At 37.8% G+C, this 19991-nt stretch overlaps 1 long non-coding RNA gene across 1 annotated transcript; it reads left to right on the top strand.

Moving 5' to 3' along the window:
• The first annotated feature begins 1310 nt into the window (after positions 1 to 1310).
• Positions 1311 to 19486, top strand: LOC116549671. The gene is made up of 3 exons (XR_004267994.1): positions 1311 to 1322; positions 13292 to 13295; positions 19404 to 19486. It is a non-coding gene; the product is annotated as an uncharacterized LOC116549671 (long non-coding RNA).
• Positions 19487 to 19991: the final 505 nt, after the last annotated feature.

The raw sequence follows: 19991 nt of genomic DNA, 5'->3' as shown, positions 1-19991 counted from the left end.
AATTTTAAATAGTTCCATATGACTGGAGAGTGTAGTATGCAAAAAAGAGTGAAAGGAAATGAAGTTAGAAGAGTAATCGTGGTGTTATTTCACTTGTTGGCTCCATATGCCATGATAAAGAATCTGGACTTGATCCTTTATAGGAATTAATTGAAAAATGACCTCACAGAAACAAAAATAAATAAGTTCATAATATTTCACCCCAAACTGTCCTTCAAAGGAAATTTGTGCCCTAATGTTGCCTTTCTACTTGTAAATTATTTAGCATAACTGGAAGGGTATAAAGGTTGTCAAAAATAAATATGAAGATAAAGAAATCTGGATCTATTCAATATACAACACCTAGTTTGTGTTACTTGTTTTATTTTGCTTTGTTATGTTTTGCTTGATTTTTATTGCCAATGATATTCCACACTAACACACTTATTTTAAGATACAGAAATGCTCTTAATGTTTATACTCTAGGTGTTATCACTTTTTAGTAAAAAATGAACGGGTTGGGCCAGGCTCAGTGGCTCATGCCTGTAATCCCAACACTTTGGGAGGATAAGGTAGGTGAATCACCTGAGGTCAGGAGTTCGAGACCAGCCTAACCAACATGGAGAAAACCCATCTCTACTAAAAATACAAAATTAGGCGTGGTGGCACATGCCTGTAATCTTGGCTACTCAGAAGACTGAGGCAGGAGAATTGCTTGAACCCAGGAGGCAGAGGTTGTGATGAGCTGAGATCATGCCATTGCACTCCAGCCTGGGCAACAAGAGCAAAACTCTGTCTCAAAAAAAAAAAAAAAAAAAAAAAAGGGTTAAATTCACAGCCTTTGTCTAATAATTATTACAACTATTTAGCATATACTTGAGTATCTATTATGTGCTGGGCCTTCATAAACTTTTTTTTTTAACCTTTCAACATTTTTTGATTATTATGACTATGTTTTTGACAATGAAAATCAGGCTCAGGAAAGTTGACCTACCCAAATTAAAAATGTAGTAAACAGGACTCTAAAAAAGAAAATTAAAAAGTCAGTATAGAATACTGTTCTGCAAGCACATGTGATGTGTTTCCAACATTCACTGTGTAGATAAAAGATGTCCTGAGTCTTAGCCAGCTCTGCACACATGCTGCACAGAGACTGAAGTAAACAGTAAATGTGAATATGGCTAATGTCTTAACTTTACACATTAACAACGTAAAGACTTCTTCTACTATTATTATTTTCAAAATTCTCACTGTGGAGAGAACCCTGCATTTTAATTTTTTTCTTTATAACTAATAACTTTGCATTGAGGATGTAAACACAAGCTGGGATCCAGTAATCAAATGTTAGCTGAACTTGCAAGCAAAGTAAGTCGTTTTGTTTCAAGGCTGATGTTCATTCAAGTGCAAAATCAGGCACATAGGCACAGTGTAGAAGAATCCCATTAATCTCACCATTGGTAACCAGAACCCTATCATTATATATAGTATATATTAACAAATTAAACATATAGAAAGCATGTCTAAGAATTAATAGGACTTTAGGCTTAATTACATACTCTTTGCTGAAGAATATAAAACATAAAGGTCATTATTCACTGTCTCCAATCAGAAATCCTCAAGAAATTATATATTACTCGGAATTGATCATGTAAGAGTGAATTCTTAGGAGAGCCTGAAAGGTGCTGAGTTCTGATGCGGGTAACTTTAGCATAAACACAGAAACAGCATATATGGATATAGGAGCTGTTGTAGAGCAGGAATCCTGGATTAAAATAAAAAGTAATCTTATAATAAGAACTGTTCTGAGCAGAGGTTGAAATATCAAGGAAAGGTTCATAGAACTGATGTTTTTAATGTAAAATGTTCTGTAATATATATTTTTGGCTTTCATGGACTTCCAGAATAATATTTTCTCTATGCACACCAAAAGCAGACATTTATAGTTAGATTTCTGTATTTCACATTTTATTTTCAAATCTGGATCTTGTTGAGAGCTTATATCTTAATTTCCTGTGATATTTTTCTTAACACCTGAAAATAAAAGCATTTGGGGCTTATTTTATATATTTTTTCCTAAATATGAAATAGACTTTGGGAATAAATTAAACTTAAACATATATACTAAGTTTTATCACAGGTTTCTTAGTATTTATCATTTATAGTAGGTTTCTTCTATTTATGGTTTAGAATGTTAGAGTTCTGGGTGAATTTATTAAATGCATTTGCAGTTTCTTTTGATATAATTTGCTGATTTTTTTCTTTAGTATTTAACAAAATTGTGGTGATGCATTTACAATAATGAATTACTCTTGAAGTACTGGAACATATATTACTGAAAAATTATTTAAACTACTCTTTGCTAGTATTTTATTTGTGAAGTTTTTCATTTTTCATTATAGAGTTTTCATGCAGTTTTATTTTTGTACTCTTGTCAGATATCAAGTTTTGATACTAAAATGACGTTGACTTCAAAAAATAAATGGAGAGTGTTTAAGTTAGTATAGATGAGCTCATTCTGCAGAAACAAACAGAAAACTTTGGCTCAAACAACACATCTGGAATACTGCTGGTCTTTGTGGAAGAAGGAATAGAAACATTGCAAAAAAAATGTGCTGAGTATTAGATGTGACTGGATATGAAACTTGTCACTTCTGCTCATATTTAATTAACTAAAGCAGGTCACATGTTCAGTTATGACTGAGCTCAATGAGATGGAACAACATGTTTCTCTCCCAAGAAGGCCATCAGATATAGTGAACATTAATTTATCTCAAAAATTTTCTATGGCCTAAAATGGTTATCTCTAAGAATAATCTTAACAACTCAGCTGTAATTCACTTCACTCCTGGTTCCTTTCATATATGCAGACAGATAATAGACAGAGATATGATAAATATAGGTATATGTGTAGATACAGAAATAGAATGTTGTATGTGTGTGGGATTCAAGCATCTTAATTTGATCTGTGAGCTCTCTGTTGGATACCCTCTGGGAGTTTGTCTCATTTTATACAGAAACATTTGTTTTTTATAAAGCATAATTGGAAATAACCTCCTTGCATGGAAAACTTGGCTTATCCATCTGGGAAAATAATAGCCACTAAATGAAGTTTTCTGCTAAAAAACAGTAACTTCATTTTTTCTTTTTATTACTTTATTTTTATTATACTTTAAGTTCTGGGATACATGTGCAGAACATGCAGGTTTGTTACATAGATATACATGTGCCATGGTGATTTGTAGAACCCATTACCCATCATCTACATTACATATTTCTTCTAATTCTATCCCTCCCCTAGCCCTCAACCCCCAACAGGCTCTGGTGTGTGATGTTCCTATCCCTGTGTCCATGTGTTTTCAATGTTCAACTCCCGTTTATGAGTAAGAACATGTGGTGTTTGGTGTAACACAAAGCTTTGTGTTACTTTGCTGAGAATGATGGTTTCCAGCTTCATCCATGTCCCTGCAAAGGATATGAACTCATCCTTTTTATGGCTGCATAGTATTCCATAGCATATATATCCCACATTTTCTTTATCAAGGCTATCACTGATGGGCATTTGGGTTGGTTCCAAGTCTTTGCTATTGTGAATAGTGTTACAATAAACACACATATGCATGTGTCTTTATAATAAAATGATTTATAATTCTTTGGGTATATACCCAGTAACGGGATTGCTGGGTTAAACGGTATTTCTGGTTCTAGATCCTTGAGGAATTGCCACACTGTCTTCTACAAAGGTTGAACTAATTTATACTCCCACCAACAGTATAAAAACATTCTCATTTCTGAACATCCTCTCCAGCATCTGTTGTTTCCTGACTTTTTAATGATCACCATTCTAACTGAAGTGAAATGGTATCTCACTGTAGTTTTGATTTGCATTCCTCTAATAACCATTGATGCTGGGTGGCTCTGGAACAAGTGGACCTAAAAGACTTCTGCAGAACTATTCACCCCAAATCAACAGAATATAGATTTTTCTCAGTACCATATCACATCTATTCTAAAATTGACCACATAATTGAAAATAAAACACTCCTCAGCAAATGGAAAAACAGAAATCACAACAGTCTCAGACCACGGTGCAATCAAATTAGAACTCAGGATTAAGAAACTAACTCAAATCCACAGAGGTACATGGCAACTGAACAACCTGCTTCTGAATGACTACTGGGTAAATAATGAAATCAAGGCAAAAATGAATAAGTTCTTTAAAACCAATGAGAACAAAGACACAATGTACCAGAATCTCTGGGACACAACTAAATCAGTGTTTAGAGGGAAATTTAAAGCATTAAATGCTCACAGGAGAAAGTGGGAAAGATTTAAAATCAACACCCTAACTTCACACCTAAAAGAACTAGAGAATGAAGAGCAAACAAATTCAAAAGCTAGCAGAAAAAATAACTGAGATCAAAGCAGACCAGAAAAAAATAGAGACAAGAAAAACCCTTCCAAACATCAACAAATACAGGAGCTGAATTTTTTGAAAAGATTAACAAAATAGAGCCCGCTAGGCAGACTAATAAAGAAGAAAAGAGAGAAGAATCAAATAGACACAATAAAAAATGATAAAGGGGAGATCACCACCATTGATCCCACAGAAACACAAACTACCATCAGACAATACTATAAACACCTCTACGCAAATAAGCTAGAGAATCTAGGAGAAATTGATAAATTCCTGGACACATACACCTACCCAAGACTAAACCAGGAAGAAATTGAATCCCTGAATAGATTAAAAACAAGTTCTGAAATTCAGGCAGTTATTAATAGCCTACCAACCAAAATAAGCCCAGGACCAGATAGATTCATATTCTAATTCTACCAGAAGTACAAAAAGGAGCTAGTACCATTCCTTCCAAAACTATTCCAAACCATAGAAAAAAAGGGACACCTCCTGAACTTATTTTATGAGACCAGCATCATCCTGATACCAAAACCTAGCAGAGACACAACAAAAAAAATTTCAGGGCAATATCCCTGATGAACATTGATACAAAAATTCTCAGCAAAATACTGGCAAACCAAATCCAGCAGCACATCAAAAATGTTATCTACCACGATCAAGTTGGCTTCATCCTGGGGATGCAAGACTGTTTTAAGATACAGAAATCAATAATCACATAAACAGAACAAATTACAAAAGCTATATAATTATCTCAATAGATGAAGAAAAGGCCTGCAATAAAATTCAACACCCTTTCATGCTAAAAACTCTCAATAAAGTAGGTATTAAAGGAAGGTATCTCAAAATAATAAGAGCTATTTATGACAAACCCACAGCCATTATCATACTGAATGGGCAAAAGCTGGAAGCATTCCCTCTGGAAACTGGCACAAGACAAGGATGCCCTCTCTTGCCACTCCTATTTGACATAGTACTGGAAGTTCTGGCCAGGGCAATCATACAAGAGAAAGAAATAAAGGACATTCAATAGGAAAAGAGGATATCAAATTGTCTCTGCAGGCGACCTGATTTTCCATTTAGAAAAACCCACCATCTCAGCCCAAAATCTCTCCAAGCTGATAAGCAACTTCAGCAAACTCTCAGGATACAAAAATCAATGTGCAAAAATCACAAGCATTCCTATATGCAAATAACAGACAAACAGAGAGCCAAGTCATGAGTGAACTCCCATTCACAACTGCTACAAAAAGAATAAAATACCTACGAATACAACTTACAAGGGATGTGAAGGACCTCTTCAAGGAGAACTACAAACCACTGCTCAAGGAAATAAAAGAGGAAAAAAAAAAACAAATAAAAAAATATTCCATACTTATGAATAGAAAAAATCAGTGTCGTGAATATGGCCATATTGCCAAAAGTAATTTATAGATTCAATGCTATCCCCATCAAGCTACCATTGACCTTCTTTACAGAACTGGAAAAAACTACTTTAAATTTCATGTAAAACCAAAAAAGAGCCTGTATAGCCAAGACAATCCTAAGCAAAAGGAACAAAGTGGGAGGCATCACACTACTTGACTTTGAACTATACTATAAGGCTACAGTAACCAAAACACCATGGTACTGGTACCAAAACAGACATATAGACCAATAGAACAGAACAGAGGCCTCAGAAATAATGTCATACATCTACCACCATCTAGCTGATCTTTGACAAACCTGACAAAAAGAAGCAATGGGGAAAGAATTTTCTATTTAATAAATGGTGTTGGGAAAACTGGTTAGCCATATGCAGAAAACTGAAACTGGACTCCTTCCTTACACCTTATACAAAAATTAACTTAAGATGAATTAAAGACTTAAACGTAAGACCTAAAACTATAAAAACTCTAGAGGAAAACCTGGGCAATACCATTCTGAACACAGGTATGGGCAAAGACTTCCTGACTAAAACACAAAAGCAATGGCAACAAAAACCAAAATTGACAAATGGGACCTAATTAAACTAAAGAGGATCTGCACAGCAAATAATCATTAGAGTGAACAGGCAACCTACAGAATAAGAAAAAAAAAATTGTAATCTATCTATCTGACAAGGGGCTAATATCCAGAATCTACAAGGAACATAAACAAATTTACAAGAAAAACAACTCCATTAAAAAGTGAGCAAAGGATATGAACAGACACTTCTCAAAAGAAGACATTTATGTGGCAACAAACATATGAAAAAAAGCTCATTAATTTACTTCTTAAATACTTAAAATCTCAAGCACATGATTTCCCTGTCAGTTAGTGAGGATAATGTGGCTATTTCATGAAGACTAAGCACTTGATAATATGTGATATTTATTTAAGATAATCTAACAGAGCCATGATTTTTATAAGAGAACGCTAGGCATAGCAATTATGTTTGAACTCTCATACTACACTGGCTGGGTACAATTCAGGCATCACAACCTATGAGCTGTGTGTTTTTGAGCAAGTCTTTTAGTGGGATTGATAATTCTAAAAATTGCAAAATGAGAATATAAATTTCTCAATTCTTTTTTTAATTAAAGTTATGGAGTACACATGCAGATCTTGCAGGATTGTTACATAGGTATACACATGCCACAATAGTTTGCTGCCTCCATTCCCCCATTACCAACATTAGATATTTCTCCTACTGTTATCCCTCCCCTCCTTCCCACAAGGTGCTATCCCTCCCCTAGCCTCCCACCCACAACAGACCCCACTGTGTGATGTTCTCCTCCCTGAGTCCATGTGCTCTCATTGTTCAACACCCACTTATGAGTAAGAAAATGCGGTGCTTAATTTTCTGTCCTTGTGTTAGTTTGCTGAGAATTATGGTTTCCAGCTTCATCCATGTCCCTGTAAAGGACATAGATGCATACTTTTTTATGGCTGCATAGTGTCCCCTGGGGTATATGAGCCACATTTTCTTCATCCAATCTATCCTTGATGGGCATCTGGGTTAGTTCCAAGTCTATGCTTTCATAAACAGTGCTGCAATGAATATATGTGTGCATGTGTCTTTATAACAGAATGATTTATAATTCTTTGGGTATATACCCAGTAATGGGATTCCTGGGTCAAATGGTAGTTCTAGTTCTAGATACTTGAGGAGTCACCACACTGTCTTCCACAATGGTTGCACAAATTTACACTCCCACCAACAGTAGAAAAGCATTCCTACTTCCTCACATTGTCTCCAGCATCTGTTGTCTCCACATTTTTTAATGATCACCATTCTAACTGCTGTGAGATGGTACCTCAATGTGGAATTGCATTTCTCTAATAAATGCAATGTGAGTTGCATTTCTCTAATGACCAGTGATGATGAGCATTTTTTCATGTTTGTTGGACGCATAAAAGTCTTCTTTTGAAAAGTGCCTGTTCATATCCTTTCCCCACATTTTGATGCGGTTGTTTTTTTCTTGTAAATTTGTTTAACTTCTTTGTAGATTTAGATTCTGGATATTAGCTCTTTGTCAGATGGGTTGCTCACAAAGTTTTTTTTCCATTCTGTTGGTTGCTGGTTCACTCTAATTATTGTTTCTTTTGCTGTGCCGAAGTTCTTTAGTTTAATTAGATCTCACTTGTTTATTTTTGCTTTTGTTGCCATTGCTTTTGGTGTTTTAGTCATAAAGTCATTGCCTATCTATGCCTATGTTCTGAATGGTATTGCTGAGTTTTCCTTCTAGGGTTTTTATGGTGTTAGGTATTATGTTTAAATCTTTAATCCATCTGCAGTTAATTTTTGTATAAGGTGTAAGGAAGGGGTCCAGGTTCAACATTCTGCACATGGTTAACCAGTTTTCCCAACACCATTTATTAAATAGGGAATCCCTTACCCATTGCTTATCTTTGTCAGATGTGTCAAATATCAGATGTTCGTAGGTGTGTGGCGTTACTTCCAAGGCCTCTGTTTTGTTCCATTGGTTTATATCTCTGTTCTGGTACCAGTACCATGCTGTTTTGATTACTATAGCCTTGTAATAGCTCTGAAGTTAGGTAGCATGATGCCTCCAGCTTTGCTATTTTTGCTTAGGATTGTCTTGGCTATGCGGGATCTTTTTTGGTTCCCTGTGAAATTTAAGGTGTTTTTTTCCAGTTCTTTGAAGAAGGTCAATGGTAGCTTGATGGGGATAGCATTGAATCTACAAATTACTTTGGGCAGTATGGCCATTTTCACAATATTGATTCTTCCCAACCAGGAGCATGGAATGTTTTTGCCATCTGTTTGTTCCTCTCTTATTCCCTTGAGCATTGATTGGTAGTTCTCCTTGAAGAGGTCCTTCGTGTCCTTTGTTAGTTGTATTTGTAGGTATTTTACTCTCTTTGTAGCAATTGTGAATGGGAGTTTGCTCATGATTTGGCTCTCTGTGAGTCCATTATTGGTGTACAGGAATGCTTGTGATTTTTGCACATTGATTTCATATGCTGAGACTTTGCTGAAGTTGCTTATCATCTTAAGGAGATTTTGGCCTGAGATGATGGGGTCTTCTAAATATACAATCATGTCATCTGCAAATAGAGACCATTTGACTTCCTCTTTTAGTAATTGAATACCCTTTCTTTGTTTTTCTTGCCTGATTGCTCTGGCTAGAAATTCTAATACTATGCTGAATAGGAACAGTGAGAGATGGCATCCTTGTCAAGTGCCAGTTTTCAAAGGGAATGCTTCCAATTTCTGTCCATTCAGTATGATATTGGATGTGGGTTTTTCATAGAAAGCTTTTATTATTTTGAGATACATTCCAATGACATCTAGTTTCCTAAGAGTTTTTAGCATAAAGGGCTGTTGAATTTTGTCCAAGGCCTTCTCTGCATCTACTGAGATGATCATGTGGTTTTTGTCTTTGGTTCTGTTTATGTAATAGATTACATTTATAGATTTGTGTATGTTGAACCAGCCTTGCAACCCCAGGATGAAACCCACTTGATTGTGATGGATAAGCTTTCTGATGTGTTGTTGCATTCAGTTTGCCAGTACTTTATTGAAGATTTTTGCATCAAAGTTCAACATGGATATTGGCCTGAAATTTTCTTTTTTAGTTGTGTCTCTGCCAGATTTTGGTATCAGGATGATGTTGGTCTCATAAAATGCATTAGGGAGGATTTCCTCTTTTTGTATTGTTTTCAATAGTTTCAGAAGGAATGGCCCCAGCTCCTCTTTGCACGTCTAGTAGAATTTGGCTATAAATCTGTCTTGACCTGAACTTTTTTTTGTTGTAGTCTATTAATTGCTGCTTCAACTTCAGACCATGTTATTAATCTATTCAGGGATTCAACTTCTTCCTGGTTTAGCCTTGAGAGGGTGTAAGTGTCCAGGAATTTAACCATTTCTTCCAGGTTTACTGGTTTATGTGCATAGAGATGCTTGCAGTAATCTTTGATGGTAGTCTGTATTTCTGTGCAATTAGTGATGATGTCTTCTTTATCATTTTTTATTGCATCTATTTGTTTCTTCTCTCTTTTCTTTTTTCTACCTCTGGCTAACAGTCTATCTATTTTCTTGATCTTTTAAAAAAAAAAAAAAAAAAAAAAGCTCCTGGATTCATTGTTTTGTTTTGTGTTGTTTTTTTTTAAGTGATTTTTGTGTTTCTATCTCCTTCAGTTCTGATCTTAGTTATTTCTTGTTTTCTGCTAGTTTTTGAATTTGTTTGATCTTGCTCCTCTAGTTATTTTAACTGTGACATTAGGGTGTCATATTTATATCTTTCCTCGTGTCTCATGTGGGCATTTAGAGCTTATATATTTCCATCTAGACACTGCTTTAATTGTGTCCCAGAGATTCTGGTATGTTGTGTCTTCATTCTTACTGGTTTCGAAGAACATCTTTATTTCTGCCTTCATTTCACTATTTATGCAGTTGTCATTCAGGAGCAAGTTGTTCAGTTTCCACGTAGTTGTGTAGTTTCTTAGTCCTGAGTTCTAATTTGATTGCACTGTGGTCTGAGAGAGAGGTTGTTACAATTTCCGTTTTTTGTATTTTTTTTTTTTTTGCATTTGCTAAGGAGTGATTTACTTCCAATTATGTGGTCAATTTTAGAGTAAGTGCAATGTGATGCTGAGAAGAATATATATTCTGTAGATTTGGGGTGGAGAGTTCTGTAAATGTCTATTAGGTCCACTTGGTCCAGATCTGAGTTCAAGTTTTAGATAACCCTGTTAATTTTCTGTCTTGTTGATCTGTCTAATATTGACTGTGGAGTGTTAACATCTCCTGCTATTATTGTGTGGAAGTCTAAGTCTCTTTGTAGGTTGTTAAGAACTTGCTTTATATATCTGGGTGCTTCTGTATTGGGTGCATATATATTTATGACAGTTAGTTCTTCTTTTTGCATTGATCCCTTTATCATTATGTAATGCCCTTCTTAGTCTCTTTGATCTTTGTTGGTTTAAAGTCTGTTTTATCAGAAACTAGGAATGCAACTCCTGCTTTTTTTTGCTCTCCATTTGCTTGGTAAATCTTACTCCATTCCTTTGAGTCTATGTGTGTCTTTGCACATGAGATGGGTCTCCTGAATATAGCACACCTATGGATCTTGACTCTTTATCCAATTTGCCAGTCTGTGGCTTTTTGATTAGGGCATTTAGCCCATTTACATTTAAAATTAATATTGTTATGTGTGAATTTGATCCTGCCATTTGGATACTAGCTGGTTGTTTTACACATTAGTTGACATAGTTTCTTCCTTGTGTTGATGGTCTTTACCATTTGGTATGTTTTTGCAGTGGCTGGTACTAGTTATTCCTTTCCATGTTAAGTGCTGCTTTCAGGAGCTCTTGTAAGGCAGGCCTGGTGGTGACAAACTCTCTCAGCAATTGCTTCTTCATAAAGGATTTTATTTCTCCTTCACTTAAGAAGCTTAGTTTTGGCTGGATGTGAAATTCTAGGTTGAAAGTTCGTTACTTTAAGGATGTTGAATATTGCCCCCCACTCTCTTCTGGCTTGTAGGGTTTCTGCTGATAGATCTGCTGTGAGTCTGATGGGCTTCCATTTGTGGGTAACCTGATCTTTCTCTCTGGCTGCCCTTAGCATATTTTCCTTCATTTTCAACCCTGGCGAATCTAATGATTATGTGCCTTATGTTTCTCTTCTTGAGAAATATTTTTGTGGTGTTCCCTGTATTTCCTGGATTTGAATGCTGGCCTGCCTTGCTACATTAGGGAACAATATACTGAATAGGGTTTTCCAGCTTGGATTCATTCTTCCCATCACATTCAGGTACACCAATCAGATATAGATTAGGTCTTTTCACATAATCCTATATTTCTTGGAGACTTCATTCACTTATTTTGACTCTTTTTTCTCTAATCTTGCCTTCTCATTTTAATTCATTGAGTTGATTTTCAGTCTCTTTCTTCTCTTGATCGATTTGGCTATTGAAGCTTGTGTATGCTTCACAAACTTCTTGTGCTGTGTTTTTCAGCTCCATCAAGTTGTTTATGTTCTTCTCTAAGCTGCTTATCCTATTTAGCATTGAGTCTAACCCTTTTTCAACGTTCTTGGTTTCTTTGCATTGGGTTAGAACATGTTCTTTTAGTTCAGAGAAGCTTGTTATTATCCACCTTCTGAAGCCTGCCTCTGTCAATTTGTCAAACTCATTCTCCATCCAGTTTTGTTCCCTTGCTGGTAAGGAGCTGTGATCCCTTGGAGGAAGAGAGGCATTCTGGTTTCTGGTGTTTTCATCTTTTTGCCCTGGTTTCTTCCCATCTTCATGGATTTATCTACCTTTGGGCTTTGAAGTTGGTGACTTTCATATGGGGTCTCTGAGTGGACGTCCTTTTTGTTGATGTTGAGGCTATGTCTTTTTGTTTTTTAGTCTTCCTTCTAACAGTCAGGCCCCTCTGCTGCAGGAATGCTGGAGGTCACTCCAGATCTTGCTCGCCTGGGAATCACCCTCACGGGCTGCAGAACAGCAAGAATTGCTGCCTGTTCCTTCCTGTGGAAGCTTCGCTCCAGAAGGGTATCCACCAGATGTCAGCCAGTCTCTCCTGTATGAGGTATCTCTTTGGAGAGATACAGGGGTCAGGGAGCCGCTTGAGGAGGCAGTCTGTCCCTTGTCAGAGGTCAAGTGTTGTGCTGGGGGCTCCATTGCTCCCTTCAGAGCTGCTAGGCAGGGATGTGTAAGTCTGCTGCAGCTGAACTCACAAACGCTCCTTTTCCCTGGTCCTCTGTCCTAGGAAGGTATGACTTTATTTGTAAGTCCCTGACAGACTGTTGCCTTTTTTTCAGAGATGCCTTGCCCAGCAAGGAGAGTGTCTAGTCACAGTCTGCCTGCAGAGGCATTGTTGAGCTGCCGCTGGCTGCCCCCTGCTGCTGTGAAAACTTCTTTGTGCTTTTGTTTACACAGGTATGGTTAGAGCTGCCTCAGTAATGGCGAACACCCCTCTCCCCAGGGTCAAGCTCAAACTACTCTGCTGGCTGCAAAAATCCCAAGCCAGTGGGATTTAGTCTCTGTGGGGGTGGGACCTGTGGAGCCAGATCACCTGGCTCCCCGCCTTCAGCCCCATTTCTCTCATGGATACGGGCAATTCTGTCTCACAGAAGCTGCAAGCGACAGTCAAAAGGGCTGCTCAGATTTGTGCTGGGAGCTTGCAGTGCCCGCTGAATCGGCTATCCAAATTTGCCCTGGAACCCCACAGCATCTATGGGCAGGCAATTCTGTGGGCTGCAAAAACCGCCGGAAAAGTGCAGCATCCAAACTGGAGCTCTGGAGTGGTCAGAAACATCCCCCATGGCTTCTGCTGGGTAGGAGGGAGGGCCCTCCGGATCGCTGCACTTCCTGGTGAGGCAGTGCCCCACCCTGCCTCAGTTTGCCCTCCTTGTGCTACATCCACTGTCCAACCAGTTTCATAAGTTGAACTTGGTACCTCTGTAAGAGATGTGGAGATCACTAGACTTCTGTGTCGCTCTCATTGGGAACTGCATTCCGGAGATATTCCTATTTGGACATCTTGGCAGAAGTCCTAAGTATCTCAATTCTATCATTACGAAAATAAGAATAAAACACATTCTTCATGCTTTAGGTCTAATAAAGCAGAAACATACCTGTTTTGTAAAATCTTTATAGTCTATAGCACATACAGGATAATAAATATTGTTGAAAACAGGTTTCTTTTCTTTTTCTAAGCTCTCACTCTCTCAGAGAAATCTCTTCCATATGTAAAAGTCACATTTTTTGGTTTACAGAGAAGATAATAGTTTGAGCATGAATTTATATATTCAAAAAACATATATTCAAAGTCTATTTACTACGTTTAAATCTAGTGTTCCTAGAAACTTAAAACACAGTTATTGAACACTCGTTTCATAATCACCAATGTAATATACTGTGTCTTATATTTAGTGGCCAAAAAAAATGAATGTCTCTTCAGATAAAAACACAATATAATTAAGTTCCACTTTTGCTTTTCTTCCAGAAAATTTGTAAGCAAATCCATGCTTATATGACTGAGTTAACTTATTCCAGTTACACAGTGACATACACAATTTTGCTTCTAATCATCTTATTTTCATTTTATTTTTGATTTTCCCATTTGGTTTTAATTTTGTATTGTATCATAATTATAAAAGTATGAAGGGTATTAGCAAAATAAATCAATAATGGAGTTCAGCTGCAGTGTAAGAATAACAGAGTTCGGTTCAAACATAAAATTGCTATTCTCAGTTAAAATGTGGAGTGGCATCAACATAAACACACAAGTCTATTTTGTACAAGTTGCCTCTGCTATTGATAAAATTCTTGATGTATATTTGGTGTCTTCCCTTTTCCTTAACTGCATGTGTCTAAGGATTTTTAAAAGTAAATACATTTTATAATCTTGTAAACAGAGGTATGATGGTAAATAAGTAACAACCATCTTTCAGGGGGCCAAATGCTACCTTCTTGGTAGCATTTGCTGATTTTAAGCTATCACAATGAAGTCACTAAAAGTGGTACTGACAAGAGATGCTCAGGAGCTCACTATAATACAGTGTTTCTACTTATACAAATGGAATAAATATAAATAACCTCGAGAATATAGGTAACACTGAAATGTATTGACATAATCAATACGTAACTTTTTTAGAATTTATTATTCTTAATGTATTTGTTAGTTTATATAATTTAATATTTAATCATGTGTATGTTCAACTACAAAGTTCCTGAAACCCAGGCAGTTATGAGCGAATTATAGCACACAATGGCTCACATGTATCAACATATGTGTTTTAAATGCCTTCCAACTGATTATGTTTATAGTTTTTCATATATTTGCCCAATTTTTAAAAAATGCCTTTCAATTCTCTTTCAGAATGACTATTTTAGATTTCAATTAGATGGAAACAATGACTTGGCACTCTCAAGGTATAAACCCCAGTTTTCCTTTGCTCTCTAAACTAATTTAGAGAAAGTAAATTAACTGTGGATAATTATTCAGCCTGACATCTTATATCTCTTTTAAACAAGCTGGTGTGATGCAATCCCTGCTTTCACACAGGTCTTGGAAAACACAGTGCATACAATAAAAGGAAACCCACCTCTAGAGCATTATATAATATAAAATATAAATAAAATTTTAAGTGCTCCCAATCACTTTCAGATAACATTACAGTTGGAAAAAAAAAAAAGAAAAGAACAAGATACTTTTAGGTACTGGGTAACAAATGATAACACTTTACTGTCAGCCTCTGAACTTGGAGAGGGAGCGGGAGGCAGTCACCAATGTCAAAGTTCTACCACTTATCTAAGTGTCCTCTATACTGACTTTACATGGTAGAAGAAGAAAAAGAAAGAAGAAAGAGAAGGAGGAGGAGGAGGAGGAGAAGAGGAGGAAGAAGGAGGAGAAGAACAAGAAGAAGGAGGAGGAGAGTAAGAAGAAGGAGGTGGCAGTGAAGAGGGAGGAGGAGGCGGAAAGAAGAAAAAAGAAGAGGAGGAAGAAAGAGAAGGAGGAGGAAAAAAGAAAGAGGAGGAGGAGGGAGAAGGAGGAGGAGGGAAGAAGATGAAGATAAGACAAGGAGGAGAAGAAAAATAAGGAAGAAGATGAAGGAAGAAGGAAAAATAAGGGGAAGGGGGGAGCAAAGAAGGAAAGAAGAAGAAGAGAGAGGAGAAGAAAAAAGAAAGAAGGAAGGAAGGAAAGATAAAAAAAGAAGAAGAGAAGGAGGAAGAAGGAGGAGGAGGCAAAGGAGGGGGAGGAAGAGGAGGAAAAAGAGGAGGAGAAAAAAAGGAACAAGAAGAAAAAGAGGAAGGAAGGAGGGAAAGTGTTGGAGATGGGTATGTGGTAGAGAAGTTAGTGGAGTCACGTTAAGAAAAGAAAGCTTCTAGTGTGACACTATTAGAGATGGCCTTTGAAGCTCAACCACATTAATAACTTCTTAAGGATGTGTTGAAAAATGGGAAACTTTCAAAACCAGACTTACAGTGTTTGGAAATATGCTGTAAGGAACTGTTCAAATTTAGAAAGGGAAACACCAAATGATCTAATCCTCCTTTGAATTCAATAACGCTACAATTTATGTATTTTGGCTCAATTACAGCAGGTCGCATAAGGATTTTAAATCCTATATTATTTTCCCTAGGTTAACATAATGTCTGCATTTAAGCATTAAATATTTTTAATGTGAAAGCTTTCAGCTCAAGAAAATGGCTACTATTTGGGGTTTGAAGCCTTCTCTCTACATATGTGACTTTTACTGACACTTTAAATGAAGATAATCCAGCTATAAGGTATGTCATTTCTGAATAACAGTACTTAAAAAATTATTGCTAAGAAATTTGGTTTTATAATATTTGTAACACTAGGCCTATCTACAACTAGTTGACTTAAAATTCATTGTATAAGAAAAATTCCCAATTTTTGTGGGGTTGTTTTATTTTGAAAATAAGCTACTTTATATAAGAATAATTATACATGAATGTCAGATACACAGAAGTGAAATAAAATGTAGAAATGAGGCAATAATAATATCGTTCCAAATGTACTTTTAATTATATTGTCACAGGATCCTTGGGGTGTCACTTCACCAGCTGGAAATGTCTGTGACCAGTGGTACCTTTGCCTGAGTTTTGCTTGTGTCCACTGCGCTCACTCTCTCCACTTGGCCTGACAGGCTGTGCTAGGCTGTGCTACAGGTCCAAATATCACACCTGTCAAGGGCAAACCAAGAGCAGAGCAGTGAAGAGTCTAGCCCCAATGCACAGAAAACAGGCATGCCAGCTGTAGCAGGGTGGGCAGCTGTAGGTGCTGGCACAGGTGTCAACTTCCTGCAGGGCTGGGGCTAGACCAGGCGTACTGCAAAAGAGAATGTCACAGTTCTGCCTTGAGGAGCTCCTAGGTCTGGGATCCCCAAAGGGCTGCAGCTCTTCTCTCCTTCTGTCTTCTCGGCTTCTCCTTGCTGGCAACTAGTGAGCACAAAGTCAGCGTGTTGTTTCAACCCTGTTTGTGTTACAGTTCTTTCAGGCCCACCATTCAGCAGGTCCCAGTTCTTGTTCCACATCCAGGAGGAAAGAGGTAGGCAGACAACTTGAGTGTGAGCAAGATGAAGAGATGCTTTAATGAGCAATGGTACAGCTCTTAGGAGACTCAAAGTAGGTAGCTCCTTACCACAGGCAGGTCATCCCAGCATCTGTGCAGCCTTCAGCAGAGAAAAGACTGACAGTGGGTAGCTCCTCTCCACAGGCAGGTCTTCCTTTCCTCTGTCTGAGTCTGACCAAATCCAAGGTCTTTATGGAAGAAGTGCGAGCTGATTGGTCCATGGGCATGCATGGGAATCCATAGGCAGGCCCAAGAAAAGCACAGTTAAGTTCTCAATCCAGTCTGCTGGAACTAGCAATCTGGCCTTGTGCTTTAGGCTGTCTCTGGCTTGAAGATGGAGCTTCATTAGGGGACCAGCCCTTTCTGCCCAGGGCCTGTCTGCCTCCTGCAGCCATTTGTGTTGTCCAGGCTGTTCAGGCTGAGGGATGCCTGAGCTGAGCTGCCATCAGCACCCCCTCAGTCTCCCTCCCTTGCTCTGTTGAGTCCAAGGTCCAGAAGGGGCTAAGATGCAGAGGACTGCTGTGTCAGCGCTGCCCTGAGCGCATCCACACTGGGCAGGGCTGGGACAGCTGCCAGGCTTGGCCTCAACTTTGCTCCAAAATTGGAATGAGTGCCAGAAGCAGGGAGAGGCGATGCAGGGGAGCAGACACTTTTAAGCCTATGGGGACAGAGGGACTTGCCAGGCCCCTAAGAGCACAGGGATGTCAGAGTCCAAAGCTGCAGCTGTGCTTGGGGAGTGAGGCTCCCACTCTGCCAACTCAGAAGGGGACAAAGCTTCCACCTGTTCCCAGCTCCCGCCAGCTCTGTGGAGCCTGCAGTCCTGGCCGCACCTCCCCCGCTACAGCCAGTGTCTTCACAGTGGCCACCCCAGACAGCCACTGCTGCCATTAACATTCCTTCAATATAGGGCTATATTAAAAAGTAATGGTACTGTAGTTCCATCTTATCTATGAATAACAACTTAAACCATATATTTTATATAGAATGCATAGCATTAGAACAACTTTTCAAATCTTGAAGAAAGAAATGGAGGAGAAAGGGAAAAAGAAGGAAGGAAAGAAGGGAGGAAGAAAAGAGAGAAGAAAATCCTAAATTATTATTACAGTTTCCATTCCCTCACATTGAGCAGGTGATGTCTGCTGGCATAGGCTTTAAAAGGAATAGCTAGAAAATCACAACTTACAAGCCCTCAGCTTCTTCTATAAAATGTGAAAAGCTAATTGGATGACCTCTAAGATCTTTTCCAAGCCTAAATTGTCATTACTCTACTAATATGGATAAACCAAATAACGCATCATAAACTTACCGAATTAATATTTTTCTTTTAAAAAATAACACAATGTTTTTTAGTTTTTCTTTTAATAGTCAGGCCCCTGTCTGCTGGTGGTCCACTCCAGACCCTGCTTGCCTGTGAATCAACCGTGGGGACTGCAGAACAGCAAGGATTGCTGCCTGTTCAAGAATATCCTGGACATGAACTCAGATCTGGACCAAGCAGAACTAATAGACATCTACAAAACTCTCCACCCCAAATCCACAGAAAATACATTCTTGTCAGCACTACCTCACACTTACTCTAAAATTGATCACATAATTGGAAGTAAATCACTCCTCAGCAAATGCAAAAGAAAGAAAATCACAACAACTGGTCTCTCGGACCACAGTGCAATCAAATTAGAACTCAGGATTAAGAAACTCACTCAAAACCGCACAACCATCTGGAAACTGAACAACCTACTCATGAATGACTACTGCATAAACAATGAAATGAAGTCAGAAATAAAGATGTTCTTCGAAACCAATGAGAATGAAGACACAACGTATCAGAATCTCTGGGACACATTTAAAGCAGTGTCTAGAGGCAAATTTATAGCACTAAATGCCCACATGAGAAGCAAGGAAAGATCTAAAATCCACACCCTAACATCACAATTAAAAGAACTACTATAGAGGAGCAAGATCAAAACAAATTCAAAAGCTAGCAGAAGACAAGAAATACCTATGATCAGAGCAGAACTGAAGTAGATAAAGACACAAAAATCCCTTTAAAAAATCAATGATGGGTGTTGAACAATGAGAACACATGGACACAAGGAGGGGAGCACTACACACTGCGGTCTGTAGGGGAGGGACGGGGGGGATGGTGAAGGAGATATAGGTGAAGGAGAGGAAGGCAGCAAATCACACTGCTATGTGTGTGTACCTATGCAACAATCTCGCATGTTCTTCACATGTACCCCAAAACCTAAAATGCAATTAAAAAAAAAAAAGAAACCAAAACTGCTGCTTTATTGTGTCAAGTGGAATGATAACATTAGTGTCCTTAAAAATGAAAAATATTTTAAATGCTTTCAAATAAAAACAATAACAAAGGAAAAAAAATCAATGAATCCAGGAGCTGGTGTTTTGAGAAGATCACCAAAATAGACTGCTAGCCAGACTAATAAAGAAGAAAAGGGAGAAGAATTGATTAAAGGCAATAAAAAATGATAAAGGGGATATCACCATCAAATCCACAAATACAAACTATCATGAGAGGTTACTACAAACACCTCTATGTACAAAAACAAATAAATCTAGAAGAAATGGATAAATTCCTGGACACCTACAACCTCCCAAGACTAAACCAGGAAGATGTTGAATCCCTGAGTAGACCAATAACAAGGTCTGAAGTTGAGGCAGCAGTTAATAGCCTACCAACCAAAGAAAGTCCACGACCAGAGGGGTTCACAGCTGAATTCTACCAGATGTACAAAGAGGAGCTGGTACCATTGCTTCTGAAATGATTCCAAACAGTACAAAAAAAGGGAATACTCCCTAACTCTTTTTATGAGACCAATATCATCCTGATACCAAAACCTGGCAGACACACAACTAAAAAAGGAAATTTCAGGCCAATATCCATGACAAACACTGATGTGAAAATCTTCAATAAAATACTGGCAAATCAAATCTAACAACACATCAAAAAGCTTGTCCACCACCATCAAGTTGGCTTCATCTGGGGATGCAAGTCTAGTACAACATATGCAAATCTATAAACATAATCCAACACATAAACAGA

Source organism: Sapajus apella, unplaced genomic scaffold (assembly GCF_009761245.1).
Source record: "Sapajus apella isolate SASKATOON/1434 unplaced genomic scaffold, GSC_monkey_1.0 scaffold6, whole genome shotgun sequence".
Lineage (NCBI taxonomy): Eukaryota > Metazoa > Chordata > Mammalia > Primates > Cebidae > Sapajus > Sapajus apella.
The sequence above is the reverse complement of the archived record's forward strand: the minus strand, read 5'-3'. Positions and strand labels throughout refer to the sequence as shown.